Below are 18,455 nucleotides of genomic sequence, written 5' to 3'. Positions count from 1 at the left end.
GAGGGCCTCCATGAGGGCAGTTCGGCGAGTTTTACATTGGAAAAGAAACTCCAATTTTTGGTGATGAGTCATTAGTCCACGAAATCCCGTTGGAGGCCACTTGGCAACTGGCCACTGGAGGAGAACACCGGCCGCGGTAAAGCCGGGCTGTATGGCAAGTCTTCCGAGCCTTCCATGCCGTCCATCAGCGAGCACTTCGGAGGTCAGTCTAGGGGTTTCCCTGCACTTAGTTGTTCAGTCTTCTGCGCTCCTGGGTGAAACCCTCACCACTGTGCACAGAATAGAGAAAGAATAAGCAGGAAGCAAGCGAGGAAACGCAGGGAGCCTCCGGAATCGCAGTATCACTGGGCAGTCGCTAACCGCGCGCACAGGCTTTGGGGGCGCAGGCGGGGGCGGGGACGGCAGGAAGCTGAGACCCTAAAAGGGACGTAGGCAGTAGGAGAAGGGGCCTCGGACCATGCTGGGGCACAGGCCAGCGGCGGAGGTCCCTACGGTCGGGCCCCGAGCACTTGCCCTGCTGTGGGTGCTTTTGCCCAGGTAGAGGGGTGGCCAGGCCCGGTAGGCGGGGAGGGGTCGGGGGAAGGCTGGAAAAGGGCCAGCTCTCTGCCTCCCAGAATCTCTCCGACTCAGCTTGCCACCTCCCTCTTGTCCCTTCCCCCACGTCCCCCTCCTTCTTTTCGCCCCCAGTCCTAAAAATGGGCCGGCGCCTTTAAGAGGGCGCTCTGGTGGCCCTGGGGGCGGAACCCCTCGGCAGCTCGGGAGGCGGCGGCAGGTCCGCGATGCTCCTCACTTCCAGCTCGAGCTCCCGCCGCCGCCGCCGCCGCCACCACCTCCTCCTCTTCTTTCTCCTCCTTCCTCTCGGTTTCGAAGGTTGTTTTCTGCCGCGGAGGAGAGAAGTGCTATGTCAGGAAAGTTCCGGGAGGCATTGGATGGGGCCATGCTCCCTGGGCTCTGCTGCCGGCGCCCGCGCGTTCCCCTTTGTGTGAGGTGAGACTTGGGGTCCTCGGGCTCCCCGGGACAGGTAGCGCCCCGGGCGAGCCTTTGATCCGCGGCGTGGGGAAGGGTCTGAGGCTGGGCGGAGTGTGTGGCCGAGCGTCAGGCTGCTCCTTCTGAAGTTGTGCGGGCGAAGCTTGGGGTTTTCGGGCAGCTCTTGCAGAATAAAAGCAGCTGGGCTGGAGTTATTTCTGCAGCCAGCGCCGCGCGGTGGCGCCGGGCCGGGACTCGGTTTCTCCGGTGCCGCCCGCGGGGAGCCGCCCCGCCGCGCCCGCCCCCATCCCCTGCCCCCATCCCCTGCCCCCGAAGCTGTTAGGCCTTCTAGGAACCGGTCGGCTGCAGCTTGGCACCGAATTCCGGCCTTCTCTCCTAGAGAAGCTAAGTGCTGCGAGTGAGAAGAAGGGATGGAATCCTCGTGAACTTTTACCCTGTGGTCTCTTCACTCTTTGGGGGGAGAAATTCGCAGCGTTTGCCGAAGTGGGAAGGCTCCTTGCGAGCTCCGACAGTTGCCTCTTGCCTGTGGTTAAGCCTTTGTACCTCCTCCCCCGCTCCTTTTTTGCAGACATTCTTTATTATTAATATTTGAAGGGGAAGAATCCTAGAGGCTCAAGCTGCTTTCAGAAAACAACACACAAAAACCAAACATATCTTTATTCCATCTCCTCCCACCCCTTCCTCCAACCCAGGATGGGCCCAGATTTTCAAAGTTGATCATTTGTGTCTGATTAAATATTTATACTCAATCTCGACACTTAGGAAATTCAGGTAGGATGCAGTTTTTCAGTGAAGTTGGACGGGGCTTCAACTATATATTCTTTAATTGGATTTTCTCCTGTTTATTGATTTATTTATTGGTGATTTCGGCTTACATTATATCTTAGAATAAGAAGACTCCAATTAATCTTAGGAGCAGCATTTCTAAGAATCATAAATAAAACCTGATATTTCTTGCATAATCTGACATTGCTTCAATTTTACTCTTGGATGAGGTATGTGATGTATGTAATTATTTGATGAAACTTAATATATAAATGCATTTCTGAACCAAATGGGTGAGGTTTCTTTTTTCATGTATCCTATGGGTGAAGGAAGCCTGGTTTTCTCACATCCCTGGGTCTCTGCTACACCTGTCTATTCCTGTTTCTGTCGTCTCCACTCACTTTATGTACATATGATGTCAGCTACAAATCAGAGGTGCTGTTGAAGAGTCACTTTATTTTGTGAGGTGTTGCTTAGGCAAAATTTTGGTGACATGATTGATTATATAATCCAGATATTTTGAACAATGAAAATAGAAGGGGGCTTATTTAAAAGAAAACTGCCATGAAATATTTAAGGTAATATCTCAGGTATAGGTTTTATATATTACTATATAATTACATAAAAAATTATATGTAAGTCTGTGTTGTGAAAAATATGCTTGCAATAGGGAAGTTTTGAAGAAAATCATTACAGAATAACCATTAATATTGTAACATTTTGTTTGGGATATAGATTTTCATCTCTGAGAACAATTTTGTCATTCTGCTGTCAGATATATGAGAACTGAAACTTCCAAAAACTCAACATCTCACTCGTATCCTGAAAACTTACAGCAAATTAAATTTTCATGGGAAAAATTACTGAGAAAAGTCACATGCTTTAAACTTCAACTACAGTTATCTTACCTTAAGTTTGCTGCACTCTAGGCAAGAAAGTACTGCATTAAATAAGAATTTGGAGTTCTGAGGTGGATGTGATTTAGTTCCTAGAACACAATTCTAGGATTACCATCCTTAAGATTACTGTGAGTACCTTGAGATTTTGCTTATGGTTTATTCGATTTGGGATGATTGTTTCATGAATGATTCTTTTAAAAACTTTTAAAATAAAGTAAAGTATATATGTACATATATATGTACATATTGTGTGTGTGTGTATGTCTGCCCATGTTTAACGGGCAACTCTTCAGGGACTTGACAATGCATGTGCTAAGAACAGGAGGTCTAAAGATCAGAGGCTAATACTTCCTTTTAGGGTTTGCTAGCTATCTCTTCAGCATTTTAGTCAATATCAGTTATTTTTAAAACTTTTGTGTATTTCCAACATGCTCTCTCAAAAGGCTTGAATAAGAGAGCCTTGTGTCAATGATCCGAACCACATATTTATCTATTATAAAATGTTCTGAATTATCCCACCAAGGGATGATTCAACCAGGCATTTCTTAAGCTTCAGTAATTTTTCTTCAGCAGGCAAATCCCTAGATAAAATTTAGCTTGTTATTGTAATGTTTTCTTCTAACACTTCAAAAATTACCTTCAGGACAGTCTCCATAGGTCTGGGACTTAGAGAGTAGATCTCAATGGCATGGGGGGCAAGCCTTGGGGAAGTTCTGGGTCTCCATTTTGTGAAAAAATAAAGGTCACACATATTTGATTTGAGAGAGGAACCTGTTAATACTTGGGGAAATAATACCCAAAATACAACATTCCAGTCACTACAAGCATAATTATCTTGTCTGTCTTTAGAATACTTATTATATTCCATAGTCAGTACTGCTTTATTTCAGCGTTTGTATGAAAATTTGAAGTGAAATGATCTTTTAGACTGACTTTGCATTAATTTGATAGGCATTTACTCGTATGTATTACGAATACTCTACTTTGTTTCAGGTCAGAGCCCCCTCCCCCCTTTTTTTTTCCATGCTGAAAAATGTGTATATAGTGTGAGTTCTTAGTGTTTACTTGAACACAAACATGCTTCACAGTTTACTGTGTTTCTCTTTAGCCTTTAAAAAAAAATAACACTGGAAAAGTTTGATTATTAGCCTGCGATCACAGACTCTCTAAAAGGATGGATCTTGATTATAGCTTGTTTCATGGGAATTTTCTGTTTACGGTCAGATGTGCCCCTAATTTGAACTGGATAATCCACAGAATAGGCACTTTTGCAACCACAAAACACAGGGAACATTCCAAATAATTTGCATTGTGGGCTTCCCAACATACTTTAGTGTTTAGTTGGCTTGAGGCAGCGTGCCATGCATATAAAAAATGATTTCTGAAGCAAGCTAAGATTCAGTCTTCGAGTTTAATATATAGGATAAAATGTCTTTTAGCCACTATGCCAATCAGTATGGACAGGATTGGTGAAAGTAGTTTGTGCCCTCTTCAGTCTGTGTGGCAGAAGATTCTAAAACTCAAGCATGAAACTCTAGCTTAATACATTGGAAAGCTCCTTCATGGTCATTAAAAACTTAATGAAGAGTTAGAAAGGTTGGGTTTTAACATAACTTGGGCATAAGAGCATTTGCATATTGGCAGATAAAGAAATTTAGTTGTTACCTATTGAAACTAATAATAATATTATTATTGTGAGTATTCCCTCCAGGTGATCATGCTAAAGAAATTATATTCTTCCAAGCTCAATTTATATCATGAAACTTGCAGAGGACGCTCCCAGCCAAATAATGTGCCAGTCACTGAGCATATATATTGATAATTACCTGAGAAAGGTAATTTATAGTTGAAACCCTTAAATACCATTTTAACTTAAAAGCTTTACATGCAGTTGTGATGGGGGACTTTGACCAAAGCTTCTTAGTTTAAACATCTTTCTTTCAGGTGAATTGACTCAGTTATGTCATTAAAATAATTTGGAAAAATTTTTAGACACGTTCTTTTTTTTGGGTGGATGCTTCTGTGGCTCAGCCTTGTGGATGTGGTACAAAAAGAGACATGACTGTCTTCTGGCCTTGACCTTCTACAGGGAGGCATCTTTATGGCATCCCCTGTTTTTTTTTTTTTTTTTTTTAACTAAAACAAATGTGTAGGTAATTTTAGAGAAAGAACATTTGCAGGTATTTAAAAGTGCTTGATGCTTTGATCAGAATAAATGTTTCAACTAAAAATTACCTAAGAATGAATTAACATCATTGTCTGGTAATTGGTACTGTATCTGGCTGGGAGTAACGACTGTACTTTTTTTTAACTCTAAAGTTTGGCATAGGAGGATAGAGATACAAAGGGGGTTGAATGGGAGGGACTGTTCTGGATATAGCAGTCACTGTTTTTTAGAGAGAAAAATGCCCAAGTGTGTACTTCTAATAAAATCCATTCATTAAATAATTTTAGCTTGTTTTTTTTCATTTCTTCCGGTCTGTATATGCAGCAGTCTTTCTGCTTCATTTTGATTAACCTTGCACAGATGGCAATGCCTTCCAAAGTTTTATGCTGTCCAGTACTAGCAGAAAGTCTGTTGAGTTCTTTTACTCATTACCACTCACTACTTCTAACTTTTGAATTTTGTAGTTCAATGATACATGAGTTTTGAATTTAAGGTTCCTCCACTTTTCCTTGGGTAATTTGCTCCCACTTAAAGGCATAATGATGTTGGGAACTTTTTATTTTATTTCTGTATTTCTATCTTTCATGTATAGTTGCCATTGGGGGGATTCAAATCCTTATTCTTTATACATATGCTGTGAAATACATATTTTACCTTATTATGGATATGACACGTTCATTGTAGAAAACTTAGAAAACCCAGACAAGCAAAAAGAAGAAAATAATTATATTCAGAGATAACTATTTATTAACATTTTTATGTATATTTTATTTACATATAGAAAACACTATAATACTTTTATTTCTGAAACAGGCATTTTACTATATGTGTTACTTTGTAATTTTCACGTAAAGTTGAACTACTTTCCATGTGGAATAATCTTTTGTTACATGTTTTGAATATTGAGTAGTATTTTATTCTATAGATATATCATAATTTATTAAGGACATACCACAATATCAGACAGGTTGTTTCCTTTTTTTATTTGGCTGCTACAAAGCAGTGAATATCTTATAACTCAATCTTTGTGCATATCAATGGTTATTCCCTTTGAGTAAACCTCTAAGAGGAGTAGAATTTTTGGGTATGGTTCAAGGGCATTGATTTTTTTCCCCATTAAACCAAGATACTTTATTATTCCTAATATAAAATCTATACACCTTTTCTATTTTATGCTGTTTTTTTACTAGTGTGATATGAAACACTTAAATCAAATAGATTTGAACCCAGGCCTGACTGAGTAGGGCTTTATCTAAAGGAAATAACTCTAGATGTTTATAAAGATTTAGCGTAAGACCCAGTCTCAACCTTGGACCATCTATTAGTGCTCAGTCATAGCTACAGGTGCTATTTCCAACTACATAGGTACAACAGTTGGTAATGTTCCCTGAGAATGTTTTCTCTTAGTCAATTTTACAGCACTACTATATTACCATCTGCCCTCCTGAGCCCATTTTTGGGTGCATACATAATAGCTGTATGATAGAGTGAATATTGTTTCTTGTGTAATCACCTCTAAAATTAAAAATATCCTGTCTTTTGTACTTTGCTGCTAACTCCTAAACTCCTAATATTTAGGAAAATCATTTGAAAGGTTTGAATTTATAAGGTTTAGTTTTGATAAATACACACAATTACACACACATCAATTTCTTTACATCTTGTCTATGTCTTATGTCTTTCTCCCTTTCTGTCAATAATACAAAACTTCACCTTAGCCAGAAGTTATATTTTAAAACTAGCGGAATCACTGTAGCTACCATAAAAACATGGTTATTATGAGGAACAAAAAACTATGGGCATAAGTTGGCAAAAACCAAGAGAAGAACCTATGAGAAAACTTAGGGACTAATAGATAAACGTAGAGAGAAAAATTCCCTTCATTTTTATAGCCAAAAATAAACCTAACCGTAATAACTTTCTACTCTTTGGCTTTCAGAGTGGACCTGTATCTTTATGTTTTTAGATGCATCTCTTATAAACTGTTTATATCCATGCTTTTTTTTTAAATTTTGCATACATTTTGTATCTTTTATTAATTCAATAAATACTTTTATTTTTGGTGTGTTTTTTTTTTTGTCTTTATTTTTTTAAAGTTACATTAAAAAAATATGAGGTCCCCATATACCCCCCCCCCAACTCCTTCCCCCATAACAACCTCCTCCATCATCATGAGACATTCATTGCATTTGGGGAATACATCTCTGAGCACTGTTGCACAACATGGTCAGTGGTCCACACCATAGCCCACACTCTCCCAGTCTATCCAGTGGGCCATAGGAAGACATACAGTGTCCGATAACTGTCCCTGCAGTACCACCCAGGACAACTCCAATTCCCAAAGATGCCCCCACATCACATCTCTTCCTCTCACTCCCTACCCCCAGCAGCCACCATGGCCACTTTCTCCACACCAATGCCACATTTTCTTTGATTACTAATCACAATAGTTCATGAATAGAATATCAGTAAGCCACTCTCATCCATACTCTATTCCTCCATCCTGTGGACCTTAGAATGGTTGTGTCCACTCCACATCTATATCAAGAGGGGGCTTAGATTGCACGTGGATGCTGGATGCAATTCTCCTGCTTTCAGTTGTAGGCACTCTTGGCTCCCTGGTGTGGTGGTTGGCCTTCTTCACCTCCATGGGGTAAGTCCAATAAACAAGAGTGTAGGCGTTGCAAGTCTGTTGAGGCTCAGGGCCTGGGTATCATATGGTCAGTCCAGAGATTCAGGTCCCCTGGGTATACATTAAACCCCAGCACCAACTACAGTTCAGTAAAAGTAACAGGAGAGGCTTGTGGGCAAAGATCACACCTGAGTCCAGCTCTATCACACAGAAACACAAACTCCAAAGTGGGGCCAACTGACATGGCACTGAAGTTCATCTGCCATGACCATAGAACGTGTGGGTCTCTGTAGCCCTCAGAAGAACCAGTACCTGGGGTTGTATCTACTTTATCTGTCTTTGGGACTCTGCTCAGGTGTGCATAAGGGCAACCCCTCTGATAACCTCCCGGCTCTTTTTGGAGACTCATAGCCATATAAACTCATTTGTCCTTTCCATTTCCCCCTTTTATTCAGGTTGAAAAGCATTTTTAACTCCTGGTATTACATGTAGACTGAGATATTCTGATGGTCCGAGTTGACCCTTTTATTCAAGGTCATTTTCTAGTTACATCATCAGCTGGTACTTGGTAGTAATTCCTTGGCACCAGGGAGGCTCATCCCTGGGAGTCATGTCCCACGCTGTGGGGAAGGCAACACATTTACATGCTGAGTTTGGCTTTTAGCCTGGCCACATTTGAGCAACACGGAGGCTCTCAGGAGGTAACTCTTAGGCACCCTGCAGCTCTAGGCCTTGTCTTATTTCGGGTGCACAGGCTTACAAGCATAGTCATTAGTATCAAGGGCTCATTGTTGGACCTTCCTTCTTTTTTGGTCTTTGCCGTTGCACTTGGGGGATTGTTGCTGTTCCTTTAGGGACTGTGATAGAGCTCCCCTGGCTAGGAACTCAGCACTCTGTCAGTTTTTGTTTTTAATTGTAACCACTATGAAAATATCCAAACATTTTTATGTACCCTAGATATCCATGCTTTTTAACTGCAGAGTTTAGTTTGTTTATATTTAGAATGAATAATAATGTAGTCGGATTTGTTTATCATACTATTATGTATATTATATTCTGATTTTTTTTTGTTTTTTTCCATCTTCTTTTAGATAGATTGACTTTTCCATTTTTTAACTATTTTTTGTTTTACTTATTTTGATGTGGATAGGGGTATAAGCTCTGTGTTTATTCTTTGAATGATTACACAAATTTACCATGCATACTTACCTTAATCTAGTCTAAAGTTAATCAGTATCTTTGCCCTCCTCACAAAAAAGTATGAATACCTAAAAACTTTTTATTTTTTTTAAAGATTTATTTATTTATTTAATTTCCCCCCTCCCCCAGTTGTCTGTTCTCTGTGTCTATTTGCTGCATCTTGTTTCTTTGTCCATTCTGTTGTCATCAGCAGCACGGGAAGTGTGGGTGGCGCCATTCCTGGGCAGGCTGCACTTTCTTTCGCCCTGGGCGGCTCTCCTTACGGGGCGCACTCATTGTGCGTGGGGCTCCCCTATGCGGGGGACACCCCTGCATGGCAGGGCACTCCTTGAGCGCATCAGCACTGCGCATGGGCCAGCTCCACACGGGTCAAGGAGGCCCGGGGTTTGAACCGCGGACCTCCCATGTGGTAATGGATGCCCTAACCACTGGGCCAAGTCTGTTTCCCTAAAAACTTTTTAAAATCTCTTATGATACCCACTTCCAACTTACATGCTATTGATGTTGAGTATTTTTAGTTGTAGCCTAAATATTATCTTATGTGCATGTTTGTGTGTATGTGAGAGTGAGAGAGAGAGAAAGAGATTCCATTTTTGTTTGTGTGTGACAATCCTTTTAATTCACCTTCTTTCTTGAAAGATCACCTCCCTGAATATTTAGTTCTAGTTTCACAGTTTTTCTTTCATTATATCCATTGTTCTCTGAAATTTATCGTTGCTGTTGAGAATCCAGTAGTCAGAGCTATTTTGTTTTCCTTTTTGAGGGATCTGTTTTTCCCTTCTGGTTGCTTCTAAGATCTAAGAATTTTATGATCTCCCTTTGGAACTCAAGTTACATGTTTGTTAGATCGTCTATATTTGTTTTCCTTATCCCATCTCTTTTGTTTCTTATCTTTCATGTTTTTCTTGATTGCTTCTGGAAAATTTCTTCTGTTCTAACTTCTATTATAATGAATCCACTTTAGCTATGTCTAATGTACCACTTGTTGACTTAGCTCTTAATGTCAGTTATAGTACTTTTCATTTTTAGATATTTGGTTCTTTATCATGTATGCATGTCTCTTGCTCATAATTTCAATCATCTTATTTTATTAAATATATTAAATATATTAAACAATTATTGTACTTTGTCTAATAATTTTAATACCTGATGTCTTTTTGTGGATCTCCTTTGCCTTTTTTTCTCCCCTTGTTTTTTTTTTCGGGGTACCAGGGATTGAACCTAGGACCTGGTATATGGGAAGCAGGCATTCAAACAGTAGAGCTACATCTGCTCCCCAGCCACTCCTCCACTTCCCACTTTTAATCATTTATGTTGCTCAGACCATTTTGAGGTTTTGTGATGTTTGACTTTGAGCAGCTCACTTTCCTTGGAACTGTTATCCATAATTCTTTCAAGCTGGGGTTGAAAGTAGTTCCTCAAGAGGGAAAATATAATGGAGAAATAAAATTGCTTAAACTGCTAGCTCTACTGGTATGGGTACATTTAAATAAGATTTCTGCTTAACTTTTTGAAAATTACAGAGCTAGCTGGGATTGCAGGTACTCGGGAGATTTTTTCCCCTCCATCCATATAGTATCAGGGTCAAGTTCTGCAATTTTTATTGCTGTCCATTTCTACATGGTAGAGTTTATTTCTTGTTCATTTTTAGCATAGCAAATGAGGCCCTATAAAGTTCCTAGCTGCTGTTAGGGTCTTCTGGCAAATGGTATAATTTTATAATCCCAACTCAAATGATCTAAGTTTATTTATCCTAAAGAAACTATTTTGTTTCTGAGAATATAGATATGTAGAAAATAGGATATCTTTGTAATTTAGGTTAATGAATAAACCTTTACTAACTACTGTAGGGTGTTAGCTTTTGAAAAGTAAAAGCAGACAATGTGTCAAGAAATGATATAGGATGCTTACTTTTCTTTTTTCATTTTAATACCAATTTTACAATTTTTCATTTTGCTTTGCTGGTAAATTTGAAATTTCTGTATAGGATATCAGCATTAGCACTTTCTTTTCCTAAGCCCCAAACTTTATCTTGTTCACAGTCATTACGTATTTAGTTTTATATTTTGTTTTTTAGAAGTTAGTTCAGGCATCTTATTTAGTTCACCTAAAGGTGACCTTATTAAGTTCACCTTTGAACTTAAAAGACTTTGCCAGCTACACTTAGCTCGCTGTTACATAGGATTTCTGGACTTTGCCTTTAAAGTGACTCTAGTAGGGAAAGTTAAGAAGCCACTCCTGGGTTGCATTGACTTTATACTCTCAAAAACAAGTTAAAGATAGCACACTTCAGGGTTCTTCTGTAGTTCGCTTTTGAAAAGGAATAATTATTTCACATTTATTTAAAAGGCTACATCTTGGTAAATATTTTTTCTTCTTTATTTGAGCAGTTGTAGGTTTACAGAAAAATAAGCAGAAAGTAGAGTTCTCATATACTTCCCCCAACACATGCAGTTTTCCCTATTACTAACATTTCTAAGAAACATTTAGTTTTCCTCTCTTGCTATTAAAGGATCATCAAACTTTTCCTTTCAATCCTACATGATATGGGTAGGTGGGTGAGCCTTGGTTGTGATGAACAATTACAATAGAGTTTAAGAACGTCAGCATTTATATCTCTCAGGACTCAATTACTGTGAATTAACAATAAAAAGTTCAGTACACTGATAAAATGAAGCTGTAAGTGGAAAAGACTAATGTAATTAGTTTGATTATATTTGGATAATTATACCATTCTTCAGGTGATGATTATGCATGTTATAAATTTAAGCTTTTACTTTTTTCTGTGCTCTTTTTCTGAAATAATTCCTTGCATTCTGAGCTTTAAAGACAATTTGCCCTACTAATTTGTCTTCATTTTGCATATAGAGGCACTGGATTAGAAATAATCTCTGAAGCTCACAGTCTAGAATCTTACTCTGGTGAGGATTTTGTTCAAATCTACATTCTAGGTTGGAGAAAATGTTGTTCTAATCATTGATTTTTCATTGAGAAGATGGGGGACACTCATATCAAAAGCCATGTTACATAAAGCATCTATTTAGTTTGTGTCCCTTCTAGGAAGGGGAATTTTCTTTTTCATGTAATAGAAATTTGAGATTTAGAGTGATTATTTCACTGAATCCTTTCTCTGCTGGAGCATATGTTAAATTCTGCTTGTGCTACTCAATTCCAGCATAATAAGTATTCTGCATTAAGAAGTATTTTTACATTTGTTCTGTCAGTTGTTAAACAAAATTTAAATGTGAACCATCTAATTCTAGTGCAATGGTTCTTGTCGTTATTGAATGTTTATCGAGTACACACACCCTCATGCACATGCATGCTTGGGCACCTCACTCTGGGGTCAGTCACTCTCTCATAGGCCATATCTGTTTGATGAAATCAAGTGAGAATTGGGGATTAGTGAAGTATAGTAAAATTAGAAAACTGCACGTAAGTATAAGTAGTAATTTTAATATACCGGTACTTGGTGTTTTTCTTTCCCTCTCATTTTTATGTAAGAGGAAATCCAGAATTTGCAATTCTGACTATGTGTGCAGTTGACATTGGGCCAGTAAATTCCCTGTAGGTACTTGGTCTTTCCAGTCATATATCAGTTGCATCAGCACTTTGTGAACTTAAAAGCTTTTACTGATGCTTGAATCTTTGAGCAAAGGATTAGTGTCAGCTGTTGTACTGAACAGCAGCATCACTTGTGACACTATCAGTGGGAAACCCAGGATTGAACAAAACACCATGGTTTCCCTTGGGACCCTTCTCCCTTGTGATTTGGTGATGCATGATGAGAGATTGTTCTTTGGTGTTTAGAACACAGCCATTTCATCACCTCAATTCTTTTTCATTTCTGAAACTTAGAAATGAGTATTGAGGATTATCTTTTACAAAATTTCTTTGCTAAGATATTTTTTTGTGGGGAGCAGGATGGTTGCTGGGAGGCAATATGCAGCACTTTGGATTTAGAATGATGCATTTGTAGTTCTTTCCATTTGGAGAGCTCTTACCCAATTGTTGGATGCACAGCAACTTGATGATGGAAAATTAAAACTAGAAGTAAGAGACATGGGATTAGGTTAGAGGAGATATCTCTTTTTATAGATGAACTCTGCTTTCTACAAGAGTTAGTAGAGTCCTTCAAATAGGGAGGTTACAAGAAACATTAAATTTCTTGGATTTAAATTGAATTTAAACAGTTATTTATCAAAAATTTGATTTTAGAAGATATTTTTCAGGATCACATGCATTTTGTAAAATTTTATCTATTTTTGCAATGAAACATTTCTGAATTTGGTCTTTGTTTATTTTCTTTTCCCTCATTTGCCCCATGACTCACACTTTCCCACTCCCCCCACCAAACAAACAAACAAACAAACAAACTATAATTTCAAACCAAAACACACATTTTCAGCTTAGTACTTTTGGATTCATTTTAGTGGATAATATACTGTAATAAAGTATGGGGTTTAGAGAAAGTTGCAAGAAAATATGGACACATGTAAATGAGGAATTATGTTTTCTGTTTCCTACTCTTTTTTTTTTTTTTTAAAGATTTATTTATTTATTTAATTTACCCCCCTCCCCTGGTTGTCTGTTCTTGGTGTCTATTTGTTGCGTCTTGTTTCTTTGTCTGCTTTTGTTTCTTTGTCCGCTTCTGTTGTCGTCAGCGGCACAGGAAGTGTGGGCGGCGCCATTCCTGGGCAGGCTGCACTTTCTTTTCACGCTGGGCGGCTTTCCTCACGGGCGCACTCCTTGTGCGTGGGGGCTCCCCCACGTGGGGGACACCCCTGCGTGGCAGGGCACTCCTTGCGCGCATCAGCACTGCGCATGGCCAGCTCCACACGGGTCGAGGAGGCCCGGGGTTTGAACTGCGGACCTCCCATATGGTAGACGGACGCCCTAACCACTGGGCCAAAGTCCGTTTCCCTGTTTCCTACTCTTGACGCATCCTGGATTTTTTTTTCCATAGCATGTACCACCTGGTGTAACCCGCTGATATTAGCCTGCCCCAACTAAACTTGCAGGTTACACTAGGGAAGGAAATAAACCTTATCTTAGTTTGCTATATGTTGTCAAAGCAATATACAAGAAATGGGTTGGCTTTTACAGTGAGAATTTATTAGGTTAAAATTTGCAGTTCTGATGTTGTTTAAGTGTCCAAATCAAGGCATCATGAAGAGATGCTTTCTCTGAACTCAGCAATCAGGATGTGTCCACTGTCTCCCTCTCCTCCAGGCCTCTTCTCTTTCAGCTTCTGGCTAAAGTAGCTTCTTCTCAGCCTCTGTGTTCTGTTAATTCCAACTTCTGGTCCCTGCAGGCTTCTCTCAACTTCTGGGTTCTTCTCTGTCTCTGTAGCTTTTTTCTGTATCTATGACTTTATTCCTCTATTTATAAAGGATGCTAGTAAGAGAATTAAGAGCCACCCTGGGTTATGCATCTTATCAGAGACCATTAATTGAGGTAATTTAATCTAAAGGTCTCACCTATAATAGTTTTACATGCACAGGAATGGATTATCTCTAAAGACATGATCTACTGGGGTCCACCCAGCTTTAAACTGTCACATACCTGTTTTGTTCTTCATTGTATGCAGTGCTAGATAAAGCTGTCTTATAGCAGGTGCTTAATAACTGTTAAAGAGAAAAAGGAAGGAAATGAATTCCAGAAGTCAAGTTGAAAAGTATATGTCAAAGATTTATATAATACACTTGGATAGCATGATAGAAGATGGAGCATCAGGGTAAGAAATGCAAGTGAAAGTAATTTCTTCTCCAGACTGTCCTTTGACATTTCCTTTGTCTTTGTCTGTTGGCCACTTTTAATAGCAAAACTAATCTTACTTCATATATTTTGAACCCTGAGTATATTAAGTATGACCTTTGGATTTTTCAGAACCTTCCCAATTTAACCAGAATTACTTTGATCATGGCAGTGAGTCAGGGTCAGAACAGATTTGCCATTATTTCTGAGCATGAGTCAACACTGCTCTTCAGTAATCCTATTTTGAAATGGTATACTGAATACAGAGTGATCTTTAATTCTATGCTGTTTCTCTTGTGTTATTTTCTAGCTTCCCACTCAAGAAAAAAATCAGTAGTTACATATTTTCTCATGTTCATTACTAGAATTTGCTAAGGTAATGGATTACTTTATACACCACAAGACCAAGGATTTTAGTGTCCTTTGATTTTTTAAAAAGATATATATGTATAAAATTGAGTACTATATACACAATCATGATGTTATTTGAGGTCTTTGGTGATTTCGTGAAGGTCTTTTTATTCCACCTTCTGTGAAATTTCTATTAATATAGGAGAAGATGTGTTAGGTTGATTAGGTGAGGTAGGGTGGTGGAGTAGGGAGTCTGTTTACAGACTTGTCTGTCATGCTGAGAGTTTATGCTTGAACCATCTCAGGCAGTGACATCCTCTGGATGTGAAGGAAGAAAGAGGAGATCATGGTGTATACATATGTGTCCCCCACTTGCTTTTACTAGACACATAGTATTTCATATATGAATCGCAACAGCTAGCACAGTGCCTGGCACAAAATTGATGTCTCAAATATTTTTGTTAAATTGACTTGGTTGGAACTTTCAGGGACAACTCCAGTCAACAAAAAAACCTATTAGGAAAAACAAGTAGACTCTATTATAGTTGTACCTAGAGATACAGGAATAAGCTGAGTAAGATTGTACTGGACTGTTTTTAGAAACTCTAGAAAGGAAGGAATGTATAGACCTCCACCATGTTAAAGTGATGAGAGAACAAAAGAAAGCTGCATCTCTTTTATTCTGAAAGATTATTAAAAGTGATTTTTTTCTGAAATGAAATGAAAAACGCAGAAGCTGGAGTGGAGAGGCTCAGAGGAAGAAGAATAAAGGCAGCACATAAAAGCCCATGCAGAATCTTGCGGGTGAGAGGCATGTTTAAATTCAGTTTGGGGTTAGGTACAGAAAACAGCCACAAAGGGTGAAGGAGTAGAATCCTGAATGTCACTGAAGTACATGAAGGTGTTGTGGAGGATGTGTATTTCTTTTCTGTCTGAAATTAAAATGCTAGCTCAAATCTATTGAGCACTGACTGTGTGCCAGCAGCTGTGTGTTTTATATGTGCTGCCTCATTTAATCCTTTCAACAACTGTATGAGATAAGATGCCCTATGATTAATTCTTTTTCTGATGAGGAGCCTGAGGAACCTTTGAAGAATATGTCTTATGATCATTAAAGGAATATATTAAAATATATGTTTATAATACATGGAACTGTTCTTCAAAAAAAATGTTCTCTGGAAAATAAGAGAACTATGTATATGAGCAAGAATTAGAAATTTCAAAAACGTGAGAAAAAAATGTACTACCCATAATTAGTCAGAGTCATCTGTTAATATTTTGATGTATTTCCTTCCAGTTCTTTTAAAAAAACTTTAAAGCATAGTGAAAAGAAACTATATATTAAGTTTTGTAGTATTTTATTTAGTCAACATGCTAGCAAATTATTTTCTTGCGTCATGAATTACTCTTCAAAAACAGTTAAATGCCAATATAACATGTTATTATATAAATCATGTGATTTACGTATCTGTTTCCTTGTTTTGAACATTTGAGTTGGTACTAATTCCTTGCTATCATGCACATGAAATTTTTTACAGCCATATTGAAGTATATTTTATATACCATGAAATTTGCCCATTTCAAGTGTGTACTTAATAATTAGACTTTTAGTAAATTTACAGAGTTGTGCAACCATCACCGTAATCCAATATTAGAACATTTGAGTCCCCCAGTAAGGTCAGTCTTGCCTATTTACAGTTATTCCCCATTCCAACCCCCAGTCCTAGGCAACCACAAATCTACTTTTTGTCTCTATAAATTAGCTATGTTCAATAGCGCTGCAATGAATGTACTTGTACTTGACTTTTGGTACATATTAGTGAGCATTTCTTTTGAGCATGTATATACCTAGGAGTGGCATTGCTGGGTCATAGAGTAGGTATAATTTCAAATTTACTATAAATGCCAAATTGTTTTCTATGGAGAGTTACCTGTTTTCACTCCCACTAGCAGTGCATGAAAGTTCCATTTTCTCTACATCCTCAACACTTGCTGTTTTCTGTCTTTTTAGTTTTATCCATTCTGCTTGATTTGTGTTTCACTGTGGTTTTTATTTGCATTTCCCTGATGAGTAATGAGGGAGATTTATCTTTAAATATCTTATTTTTTTTTTTGCCATTTGGATATCTTCATTTGTGAAGTTCTCGTTTGATTTCTTTGCTCATCCTTCAACTTGGCTGCCTGTACTTTTCTTGTAACTTTATTGGCATTTAAAAAAAATCATATTCAGGATATGAGTCCTTTGTTGATGTGATTTCAGATATCATCTTCTACCTTTTGGCTTGCTTTTTCATCCTTGTAATGATATCTGTTGGTCAACTTACCAATCTTTCCTTTATAGCTAATGATTTGACATCCTGTTTGTATCTTGGAAATAAATTTGTTTTGGAAACTAAAAAAGCTTGAACTGGAGCTGATTAGAAGCTGGTCTTTGGTCTTCCTTTGATTTTCCATCTCTCACATTCTAGAGTGAAGTCCTTCAGAAGTCATGCTTATCTCCCTTCCCATGTCCCCTCTTCTTCAGTGGGTTCTAAGTTCCAGCTTCCAGGATCCCCTTTGAGACTGTTGGGGGCTCTCTCTACTCAGTTTCTCAGCCTCTCAGCCGCCCCTTTAACTCAGCTTTCAAGCTTCTCAGCTGTTTTTAAGTTTTTCAGCTGCCACTTTTCAGGCCCTCAGCATCTCAGCTGCCCTGAGGCAACCTCTGAACTATTTAGAATTGGCAGATCCCTCCAGGGGAAGAGTATCACTGGATGCAGAACTCAGCCTTCCAGATCTACATTCTTTCTGAGCTCTTGGCCTCTCAAATCCTCTCTGCCTTGGTAGTGAAATGGGCTTGTAAGATAGGGAATCAGTAAATGGGTCTGGAATCTGGAAAGAAGTTCACATGGACATCAGTAACCCCCAAGATGGCTGCTGGAAGATCCCCACCCCCAAGACTCTGCTATTCAGAACAAAGACTTCTGGAAGCCAGGAGAAGCCCCCGTGGATGTTCCCTAGGAACTTTACCATGGGGCCTTCATGGGGAATTGATGGGTAGGGTAATCAATCTAAACAGCAAACAGCTGGAACCCCTCCCCTGCCTTTAACAAAGGGGTGGAATAATTAGCATTTCAAAAAGCCCAGTGTCCTGAAAGACTGCTGTCTCTTGTGCACTCTCTTGCCTCTGGACCCGTTCCTACCCTCTGCGTTCCTACCCTCTGCGTGCTGCTCTTGCCATTTTTCCTCTGCTATGTGGCCACTCAAGTAAACCTGAGGATTTATAATCTAAATGGGGAATTGTAGCCTGTAAATCAGCCGTTTTATCACTTTTCAGCCCCTTCCTCTCTACCCGGGACCCCTGCTCTGTTATTTTCTCCCATTTCTCTTCCCTCCTTACCTGAATAAATTACTGACCTAACTCACCCAGCCTGCTCTTGAAATTCATTTCTGCAGCATACCCAAGAACCTAAATAAAATCCGGTCACAGTAGCACTTAGAAACTTTTAAAGAAATATAAAATTATCCTGCTTTTCTGGTTGTTCTTGGTGGGAGGCTTAGTCTGCCACAAACATGTCTTTCTTTGCCAGGAGCAAAAGTCCCTAGAAACGTTTTTTAAGGCTGTTTATAGAGCATGCTGAATTGCAGTAAGGTTGCATTTCCTTTTGTGGAGTATCAGTTTGTCAGAATTATTTTCGTCTTTTAAAATCTTTGAAAACTT

The 18,455-nt window shown here is 38.9% G+C and overlaps 1 protein-coding gene across 1 annotated transcript in view; it reads left to right on the top strand.

Annotated features, from left to right (window-relative positions):
• Positions 1-335: 335 nt before the first annotated feature.
• GPR63 (G protein-coupled receptor 63) overlaps positions 336-18,455 on the top strand; it is a 40,061-nt gene continuing 21,941 nt past the window's right edge. Inside the window, exon 1 of the mRNA XM_004455430.4 lies at positions 336-987. The gene's annotated coding sequence lies outside the window, so the exon portion shown is untranslated. The remainder of the gene's footprint in view (positions 988-18,455) is intronic.

This window comes from Dasypus novemcinctus, chromosome 11 (assembly GCF_030445035.2).
Source record: "Dasypus novemcinctus isolate mDasNov1 chromosome 11, mDasNov1.1.hap2, whole genome shotgun sequence".
NCBI lineage: Eukaryota > Metazoa > Chordata > Mammalia > Cingulata > Dasypodidae > Dasypus > Dasypus novemcinctus.
The sequence above is the reverse complement of the archived record's forward strand: the minus strand, read 5'-3'. Positions and strand labels throughout refer to the sequence as shown.